Raw genomic sequence first — 12,003 nt, forward strand, 5'->3', positions numbered from 1 at the left:
TATATGGCCTGAATAGTTTTAGAATATATATTTTAAACAAATCAAAAATATTAGTAAGGACAGACTGTGAGGCCATAGTAAAATTTCATCTGAAAATTAATGATAAAAATAGTAGTAGAAGATGATGGTTAAGTTTTTTAGATACTATATCTATTTATCAATCTATAGTATTTGAGCATATAAAAGGAAATAATAAATATATAGCTGATCAATTAAGTAGATTACTGATAAAAGTTAAATTTTACAGAATGAGGCCATTACTATCAGACAAGGGTAAAAAGTTCAACCTTCAACCCTAGACTATGCAGACTCTTACAAAAAGATAATGTTATCAAATTTACATTTTAGACCTCTATACAAAATTGATAATGTCAAAATAGAAATACTACAGTTTGGACAACAAAATTTAATAGCATATGAACAATTTAACTGAACATTCAGACATTTGCCTAATTGCCAACTAGACAAACAGCAAACATGCCTCATAGATAATATATGGATAGCACATAATAAAAAAGACACTAAATATGTAATTGTTGTTTTAAATGCGTTAGGATATTATTTTAATAACAAAACTAAAGAAAATAAATTTAAATATTATGTGGTAATTTATGGTAATAGAAATGATGTTTTTCAAACATGGATAGAAGTTTTAGACTCTATAAAAGGTTTTCAAAAACCTCTTTTTAAAGATTTTAATGATTTTACAAAAGCTTTAGACTATGCTAGAGGGATATTAGGACCAAATTACTATATTTCTCCAGCCCTAGAACAAAACCCAGACAAAATTTCACAATACAACATCCAAAAAGACACAGACAAAGTAATATTCTGCGACCATTGCCCATCTATGATCGAAACATTCAAAGGCTAAACCTCAAAAATGAAATTCTAATGCAAGAAAATGTCAAGCACAGGAAAAAACTCCAGAAAATGGAAAGCAAATGTCAGACTAAACAAGATGTACAAACTCAGATAGAAATACAGAGTTTTCCATCCCGAAAAAAAATGGATGAGATGGGTGTGCATTTCCCAGTAAATGTTAAGAAATTCACTATATCGGATGAAGATACAGCTAGTCCGGTTTAAACGGTAGCCACTTAAGACTTATCAAATCTGTTTATGGATGTCACTTTGCCAAAAAATGAAAATGAAGAAAGTCCATCTTCTTCCCAGAATAGACAAAGACTACCACTATCTTTTATCCAAAAGCTAAAACAGAAAACTAAAAAAGCCTAGAAAACTAAAGACATAGAATTTCTCATTACCTAGACAGTAGAAAAATTACTCAAACAAAAATAGGAACAAGATAAACATATCATTAAAGACCCAAGCCCAATTCCAAGCCAGAAAAGTAGTCAAGAAAACTCAGAAGATTACCTAGAGACAATGCAATTTTCCCAAAATCCTAATGATGACGATTCTGAGATGAGTTTTGATTCTATAGCATTGCATAATTTAGGCACTTGAAAAAAAAATAATAGTAGAAATACATAAAAGTATTTTGTAGAAAATAATGTAATCAAGAGTGAAGCCTCTTTAGTCAAACTGTGAGCCCCACTTTACTCACTACAACACATATGTGGAAAAACTGTTGGGACGTGTCTAGATAAAATAAAGGGATAAGATAGATACCGGACCACAGGACAATAATGCAAAAGAAGGAGCATCATTTCACGTGATGATGGCCCAGAAGCGTACCCGACTGAGATGATATGATTCTCTTTCCCTTTGAAATCCGAAGTTTGATGTCCGAAGATCTCTATAAAAGCAAACATTATCAGTTGAGGAAGAAGCAAGAAAGAAAAAGAGCAAAGAAAGAAGACTCAAATAAGAAAATATTCATGCGAGAAATTCCTCCTCAACAAAAATCCCTAGCATAAATAAAAAGTCCTCTGTAAAAAATAAATTTTTTACTAAGTTTGAAGAAGTTATATTTCTATGAGTTTTCAGATTTTCTGAAAGGAAACTTCGCTCTGTTAATTATGTAAGTTTTCATATTTAAGATCTAGTAACTTCTCATATATGTAAATTATGTTTAAAATTTTGTTATTAATATTTTGATATGTAAAAACTGTTTGATATTTTTCTTTACCATGAATATATGTTACTTAGTATATGTGTCACGACCCAAAATGGGACCGCGACTGGTACCCACACTTACCCTCCTATGTGAGAGAACCAACCAATCTAAACCTTAACATTTCAATGTAATATCAACATAAAGTAATGCGGAAGACTTAAAACTCATTAACAAAATCAATAATCAACTTCTATAACTAAAAACTTATCATTATCCCCAAAATCTGGAAGTCATCACCATAAGAACATCTATGATCAAATTACTAAACTAAGAGTATTCTAAGAAGCTAAAAAAAATACATAAAAGCTAGTCCATGCCGGAACTTCAAGGCATCAAGACATGAAGAGGAAGATCCAGTCCAAGCTAGAAACATTAGCTAACCCTGAAGATCCGATGTGACGAAGACTGGCTAGAGTTACTGTTGAGTCGAAGATGACGGCACGTTTGCTGCACTCCACAATAAACAAGAAGAAAACATAAAAGTAGGGGTCAGTACAAAACACGGGTACTGAGTAGATATCATCGACCAACTCAAAATAGAAAACAGTATATACCAAGTAATATCATAAAATCAACTATGATACTCAACATGTAGCAACAACAAGCACTATATCATTAACAATTACCGTCAAGTTCACACATGAGGACTCAAGCCCCAATACCATACTCATTTTGGAATCATGTTCATTAGATTGAGTATATTAACATCTTTAAAGATTCATTATCTTTATTTCTCTTGTGTCGGTACGTGACACTCCGCTCCCTCATATTCATTATTCCTCTTGTGTCGGTACGTAACACTCCGATCCCCTAAATCTACGTGTCGGTTCATGACACCCGATCCCCTAAATCTACGTGTCAGTTCGTGACACCCGATCCCTTAATTCTACGTGTCGGTTTGTGACACCCGATCCCTTAATTCTACGTGTCGGTTCGTGACACCCGATTTCCTAATTCTACGTGTCGGTTCGTGACACCCGATCCCCTAATTCTACGTGTCAGTTCATGACACCCGATCCCCTAATTCTACGTGTCGGTTCGTGACACCCGATCCCCTAATCTCATTCTATCAACTCATCAAGCCTTCTCCCTTACCAAGGCATCATCAATCTCATTACTTTAGTTCATCAAGCCTTCTCCCTTACCAAGGCATCATCATCAAAAAGAGATTAGGTTTTTATCAAGATTTGGGATTCAATAACTTCATCATGCTTAATATAATCATAATTATATAATCACGTTCATGCATGCATACAATTAAGCATATAGCAGGGTTTACAATACTATTAATACATATCATTCTCTATTAAGAGTTTACTACGAAAGCATGAAAACCATAACCTACCTCCACCGAAGACTAGTGATCAAGCAAGCAAATTCCCAAAGCTTTGTTCTTCTTTCTTCCTCGTTCGACTCTCCCTCTCTCTCTTGTTCTTTCTATTTTCTTTATTCAAACCCTCTTTCTTTTACCCTAATTAGTATATAATTAAGAATAAAAGGTGACAATAATAACCCACTAATTAACTTAAGGTTACCTCTTTTAACCCCCAAGTAATTAGACTTATTAACATTAACCCTCTAACTTTATAATTAAAGTAGAAATAGTCCAAAACGTCCCTTAAAATGTGTAAAGAAATTCGACCCAGACTGGGATTTCGCAGTCTGTGACGGCCCGTCGCGCCTGCGACGGTCCGTCCTGTTGCCCGTCACAGAGTTCAGAGACTCAATTTCTCTGAAGAGTATGTGACGGTCCGTCACACCTGTGATGGTCCGTCCTGCCATTCTGTCACGAAGTTCAGAGAGTCAATTTTTTGTACCCAATTTTAGATTTTCTAAGTGTTTTGAAACGAGACCCTGCGACGGTCTGTCGTGCCCATGACGGTCCGTCGTGGGGTCCGTCGCCTCAGCCTGTTCTTCTAGAAATAAAATCTGCTGCTCAAAACGACTAAACAGGTCGTTACAATAGATACCAATTTACCCATCGTTCGTCCCCGAACGATCACAAGAAGGAAAACAAGGGAGAAAAGGAGTACCTGAATCTGTAAATAGATGTGGGTATCTTTCTCGCATATCTGCCTCCTTCTCCCAAGTTGCTTCTTCAACCGGCCGATTCTTCCATTGCACCTTGATGGATGCAATCTCCCTTGATCTCAACTTGCGAATTTCCCTATCTAGAATTGCAACAGGTTCCTCCTCATAAGACAAATTCTCGTCAAGCAGAACTGAATCCCAACGGATAATATAGTTTCCATCCCTATGGTATCTTTTCAACATAGACACATGGAATACCGGATGCACTCCGGACAGCCCTGGAGTCAAGGCTAACTCATAAGACACCTCCCCTATGCGCTTCAGAACCTCGAAGGGACCAATATACCTTGGGCTTAGTTTACCCCTTTTTCCAAACCGCATCACCCCTTTCATTGGCGAAACCTTCAACAAGACTTGTTCACCCTCCATAAACTCCAAGTCTCTAACCTTCCGATCTGCATACTCCTTCTGTCTACTTTGCACCGCTAGAAGCTTTTCTTGAATAGATTTCACTTTCTCTATTGAATCCCGCAAAAGATTAGTACCCCAAGGTCTAACCTCGAATGCATCAAACCAACCAATGGGGGACCTACATCTCCTACCATACAATGCTTCAAATGGAGCCATATCAATGCTTGAGTGATAGCTATTATTGTATGAAAACTCCGCTAAGGGTAAGAAGCTATCTCAATGGCCACCAAACTTTATCACACATGCGCGAAGCATATCCTCCAACACTTGAATCGTTCTCTCAGACTGACCATCGGTCTGAGGATGGAACGCAGTACTAAGGTCCAACCTAGTACCCAATTCCTCATGCAATGTCTTCCAAAATTTAGAAGTAAACTGCGTACCTCTATCTGATATGATGGATAGTGGAACCCCATGCAATCGAACGATTTCTGAGATATAGATCTTGGCTAACTTCTCGGCATTGTAAGTCACCTTAACCGGAATAAAATGAGCAGACTTAGTTAACCTATCAACAATCACCCAAATGGAATCAAACTTTCCCAATGTCTTTGGAAGACCAACCACGAAGTCCATTGCAATCCTTTCCCACTTCCATTCAGGAATGGGCATTCTCTGAAGTGTTCCTCCGGGCCTCTGGTGTTCATACTTTACTTGCTGACAGTTTGGACATTTGGCAATAAAATCCACAATATCACGCTTCATTCTACTCCACCAAAAGTGTTGCTTTAGGTCACGGTACATCTTGGTTGCACCCGGATGTATCAAATACTTTGAACTATGAGCCTCTGTAAGAATGGTGTTGATCAAATCATCAACAAAGGGTACACACACCCTTCCCTTAATCCTCAAAACACCTTCCTCATCGATCGTCACTTCTTTAGCCTCTCCTTGCAACACTTTATCTCGGATCCAGATCAATTTCTCATCATTAAACTGCTTTCCCTTAATCTTGTCAAGGAAGGAAGATCTTGCCTCCACACAAGCTAAAAATCCTCCCTTCTCATTTACTTCTAATCTCATAAGGTCGTTAGCCAGAATCTGAACTTCTCTAGCCAATGGGCGTCTAGAAGCTTGCAAGTGAGCTAGACTTCCCATGCTTCCCGCCTTTCTACTTAAAGCATCCGCTACAACATTCGCCTTCCCCGGATGATACAAAATAGTGATGTCGTAGTCCTTCAGTAGTTCCATCCATCTCCTCTGTCTCAAGTTCAAGTCTTTCTGAGTAAAGACATACTATAGGCTACGATGATCTGTATAGACCTCACACTTAACCCCATATAAATAGTGTCTCCATTGCTTTAATGCAAAGACTACCGCAGCCAATTCCAAATCATGAGTTGGATAGTTACGTTCATGCACTTTTAATTGTCTTGAAGCATAAGCAATCACACTCTTCTCTTGCATTAGCACTGCACCCAAACCCGAATAGAATGCATCACAATAGACAATGAAATTCTTACCTTCCATGGCAAGGTGAGAATTGGTGCAGTAGTCAATAGAGTCTTGAGCTTCTGAAAGCTTTCCTCACACTCATCCGACCATACAAATGGAACATTTTGCTTAGTCAAGTTCGTCAGTTGGGAAGCAATAGAAGAGAATCCCTTGACAAATCTGCGGTAGTAGCTAGCTAACCCAACAAAGCTCCTTATTTCTGACACATTAGTAGGTCTTACCCAATTCTTCACTGTCTCAATCTTAGAAGGATCCACCATCACTCCATCCTTAGAAATCACGTGCCCCAAGAAGGACACTGCATCTAGCCAAAACTCACACTTAGAGAACTTGGCATAAAGCTTTTTCTCCCTCAACATTTCCAATACCATTCTCAAATGCTCCTCATGTTCCTCCTTACTTTTAGAGTATATCAGTATATCATCAATAAATACGATCACAAAGAGATCCAAATATGGCTTAAAAATCCCGTTCATCAAACACATGAACGCAGCAGGGGCATTCGTAAGACCAAAAGACATCACTACAAATTCGTAATGCCCATACCTGGTTCTAAAAGCAGTCTTTGGCACATCTGTTGCCCGTATTTTCAATTGATGATAACCGGATCTCAAGTCAATCTTAGAGAAGACACAAGCACCTTGTAACTGATCGAACAAGTCATTAATGCGAGGAAGAGGATACTTGTTCTTTATGGTTACCTTGTTCAACTGCCGGTAGTCTATGCACATCCGAAAACTCTCATCCTTCTTCTTTACAAACAAAACCGGAGCACCCCAAGGAGATGCACTTGGTCTAATGAAGCCTTTGTTCAATAACTCTTGAAGTTGTGCCTTTAACTCTCTTAACTCCGCGGGAGCCATTCTATAAGGGGGTATAGAAATGGGGCGAGTACCCGGTTCAAGATCAATACAGAAGTCAATATCCCTATCTGGTGGCATACCAGGAAGATCTGCAGGGAACACATCCAGAAACTCACGGACCACTGAAACCGACTCAATCGAAGGTACTTGGGTAGTGTCATCCTTGAGATGTGCCAAGAAAGCTAAACACCCTTTACTAACCATTTTCTTAGCACGAAGAAAGGAGATGATACGCACCGGATTGGAAGTGTAGTCACCCTCCCACACTAAAGGATCTGTCCCAGGCTTGGCTAACGTCACAGTTTTAGCATTACAATCCAAGATCGCAAATTGCGGAGAAAGCCAAGTCATACCTAGAATTACATCAAAATCAACCATTTCTAAGATAACCAAATCTACATAAGTGTTGATCCCCACAAAGTTCACCAAACAAGACCTATATACCTTTTCAACTACCACAGACTTACCCACCGAAGTAGAAACACGAATAGGCATATCAAGTAATTCACAATGTAAATTTAGACCATTAGCAAATGAGGAAGATACATAAGAAAATGTGGATCCAGGATCAAACAATACAGAAGCCATGCAATCACAAACCAGAAGATTACCTGTGATGACAGCATCTGAGGTCTCCGCTTCCGACCGCCCAGGGAAAGCATAACAATGGGCCCTTTCGTTTGTTTGTCCGTTGCCCCTACCATGTTGTGATGTAGTGGCTCCAGTTTGCCCATCACCCCGACCGCTTTGGTGACCACCATTACCTCGACCACCGCGTCCTCCAGAATAATGGTCTCTACCATGACCACCTCTACCTCTAGCTATTGGGGGTCTATAACTCTGTTTGGGACAATTCCTCCTAATATGTCCAGTCTCTCCACATCCATAACACTCTATAGAGTCAAGCATGGGTCTCTCAGAGAAGTGTTGACCGGTCTGAGGTGGACCCCCAACTACAGTCTGTAGTGAAGACTGAATAGGTCGAACTGAGTAACCTCCGGAACCCTGTCCTCTAGAGTAAGAACCATTAAATTCTCCTCCCTTTCGTAACCTCTTTGATGTCGATGCCATGGTGAATTCATCTGGCTTCACTTCTTCCACCTCTACCACGAAATCTACCACTTCTTGGAAGGATTTTTCCGTAGCCGCTACCTGTAAGGCTGAAATCCGCAACTCTGACCTCAACCCCTTCACAAAACGACGAATCCGCTCTTGTGGACTGAAACAAAGTTGGGTGGCATATCTGGATAGTGCACGAAACTTAGCCTCATATGCATTGGCTGACATCCTACCTTTCTCTAGGCTCAAGAACTCATCCCTTTTCCTATCCCTCAAAGTCCGGGGGATATACTTCTCCATAAACAAGCTAGAGAATGAGGCCCAAGTCATAGGTGGTGCCTCCGTTGGTTGACACTCAACATGTGACCGCCACCATATTTTGGCGTTCCCTTGAAACTGATAACTCACGAACTCAACACCAAACCGTTCTACTATACCCATCTTGTGTAGTAGCTCATGACAGTCAACCAGGAAACCGTAAGCATCCTTAGATTCAGCACCCTTGAAGACTGGAGGTTTCAATTTCAAGAACTTACTGAAAAGTTCATGCTGATCATTTGTCATTATAGGCCCAGTAGTCAGACGTGGAAACGTGCCTATGTCCAATGAGGCATCCATACGAGGAGTCATAGTGGCTGCATGTTGTACCTCTGAAACCGGAGGTGCTGGTGCAGAAAACACTGGAGGTGCCTGACCTTGATCAGACAACCCACTGAGATAGGCGAGAACCTGATTGATCATCTCTGGGGTAGGTTGGGGTGGCAATCCCTCATTCTGCACTTGTTCATTTTCCCCATCCTCCCCTTCTCTTATTACTTCCTCAGTCGGTGGAGGAGTCACTGCCCTAGTATCAGATGGCTAGGTGCTCGTCCTCTTCCCCTAGAGGACGTCCTCCCACGACCTCTACCACGGCCTCTTGCCGCTGCTCTTCCTCGAGCTACAGCCCCAGTGGCTGGCTCAGACGCACCCTGTCCCGCTGGTGCTGGTGTTGGTGTTGGCGTACTCGTTGCTCTAGTTCTAACCATCTGCGAAATAGAGTGAAGATGATCAGATACCAATTTGTATCACCTAGATACCAATTGGACCCAAGTAATAGCACGAAAGAAAGAAAGAAGAATGGAATTTTCCTAAAGTCTTATAGCCTCTCAAAGAAAAGTAAAGGCGTCTCCTTACCGTTCCTTAAGACTCTACCAGACTCGTTCTTGTGTGATGAGACCAACGAACCTAATGTTCTGATACCAAGTTTATCACGACCCAAAATCGGACCGCGACTAGCACCCACACTTACCCTCCTATGTGAGCGAACCAACCAATCTAAACCTTAACATTTCAATGTAATATCAACATAAAGTAATGCGGAAGACTTAAAACTCATTAACAAAATCAATAATCAACTTCTATAACTCAAAACTTATCATTATCCCCAAAATCTGGAAGTCATCACCACAAGAACATCTATGATCAAATTACTAAACTAAGAGTATTCTAAGAAGCTAAAAAAAATACATAAAAGCTAGTCCATGCCGGGACTTCAAGGCATCAAGACATGAAGAGGAAGATCCAGTCCAAGCTAGAAGCATTAGCTAACCCTGAAGATCCGATGTGACGAAGACTGACTAGAGTTACTGTTGAGTCGAAGATGACGGCACGTTTGCTGCACTCCACAATAAACAAGAAGAAAACATAAAAGTAGGGGTCAGTACAAAACAGGGGTACTGAGTAGATATCATTGGCCAACTCAAAATAGAAAACAGTATATACCAAGTAATATCATAAAATCAACTATGATACTCAACATGTAGCAACAACAAGCACTATATCATTAACAATTACCGTCAAGTTCACACATGAGGACTCAAGCCCCAATACCCTACTCATTTGGGAATCATGTTCATTAGATTGAGTATATTAACATATTTAAAGATTCATTATCTTTATTTCTCTTGTGTCGGTACGTGACACTCCGCTCCCTCATATTCATTATTCCTCTTGTGTCGGTACGTGACACTCCGATCCCCTAAATCTACGTGTCGGTTTGTGACACCCGATCCCCTAAATCTACGTGTCGATTTGTGACACCCGATCCCCTAATTCTACGTGTCGGTTCGTGACACTCGATCCCCTAATTCTACGTGTCAGTTCGTGACACCCGATCCCCTAATTCTACGTGTCGGTTCGTGACACCCGATCCCCTAATCTCATTCTATCAACTCATCAAGCCTTCTCCCTTACCAAGGCATCATCAATCTCATTACTTTAGTTCATCAAGCCTTCTCCCTTACCAAGGCATCATCATCAAAAAGAGATTAGGTTTTTATCAAGATTTGGGATTCAATAACTTCATCATGCTTAATATAATCACAATTATATAATCACGTTCATGCATGCATACAATTAAGCACATAGCAGGGTTTACAATACTATCAATACATATCATTCTCTATTAAGAGTTTACTACGAAAGCATGAAAACCATAACCTACCTCCACCGAAGACTAGTGATCAAGCAAGCAAATTCCCAAAGCTTTGTTCTTCTTTCTTCCTCGTTCGACTCTCCCTCTCTCTCTTGTTCTTTCTATTTTCTTTATTCAAACCCTCTTTATTTTACCCTAATTAGTATATAATTAAGAATAAAAGGTGACAATAATAACCCACTAATTAACTTAAGGTTACCTCTTTTAACCCCCAAGTAATTAGACTTATTAACATTAACCCTCTAACTTTAGAATTAAAGTAGAAATAGTCCAAAACGTCCCTTAAAACGTGTAAAGAAATCCGACCCAGACTGGGATTTCGCAGTCTGTGACGGCCCGTCGCGCCTGCGACGGTCCGTCCTGCTGCCCGTCACAGAGTTCAGAGACTCAATTTCTCTGAAGAGTATGTGACGGTCCGTCACACCTGTGACGGTCCGTCCTGCCATTCCGTCACGAAGTTCAGAGAGTCGATTTTCAGTACCCAATTTCAGATTTTCTAAGTGTTTTGAAACGAGACCCTGCGACGGTCCGTCGTGCCCATGACGGTCCGTCGTGGGGTCCGTCGCCTCAGCCTGTTTTTCTAGAAATAAAATCTGCTGCTCAAAACGACTAAACAGGTCGTTACAATATGGTTAGTCTCTTAGCCTCTTAAAAGCATCGATAGATTAATGTGTAAATTTCTAAGAAACTGACAGGTCATGTTGAATGTTCTTAAGATAAAACTATGAATGACCATATCCAGGGTGTGGTTAAAGAAGACTGCAATTAGAAACAAAAGCAAAGAGAAAGAGACGAACAATAATAATAGATTCATGAATGGACATAGCTCATAAAAAAATAATTAAAAATATATATAAAAAAGAAAAAGAAAAAAGGGAAGACTACTAGAAACTTATACTGATAACTACATAAAGAACAAGGGAGTGAAGAAGTAATGAGTAGGACTTCACAACAAAAAGTTTTATCGAATATTAACAAATCTGAAATAACCCCAACAACTATATTGGTGTCACTACTAGAAACTTATACTGATAACTACATAAAGAACAAGGGAGTGAAGGATTACTGAGTAGGACTTTACAACAAAAAGTTTTATCAAATATTTAACAAATCTGAAATATATATATATATATATATATATATATATATATATATATATATATATATATATATATATATATATATATATATATATATATATATAGGGAGTGCATACATAATGTGTAGTTATTAAATTAAATACGGAAAAGGATCATATTTGTCCTTGAACTCTCAGGAAATGATCATATTTATTCTTTGTTATACTTTATATATATATATATATATATATATATATATATATATATATATATATGTCTATCCTTACCATCCAACTTTAAGCATATATTTGTACAATTAAGTATCGTGTCATCATTTTTATTAATCTACGTGGCGTCTACATGACATCTACGTTGTTCCATGTGTATGTATTTTTATTATAAAATTTGATTTTCTATTTCGATTCTATCCGACCCTTTAATAAAATTCGCCTATTAACCCGATTTCAGTTCCCATCAATTCACATTAAT

The sequence above is a fragment of the Solanum lycopersicum genome, chromosome 8, assembly GCF_036512215.1.
Source record: "Solanum lycopersicum chromosome 8, SLM_r2.1".
NCBI classification, from domain to species: Eukaryota; Viridiplantae; Streptophyta; class Magnoliopsida; order Solanales; family Solanaceae; genus Solanum; species Solanum lycopersicum.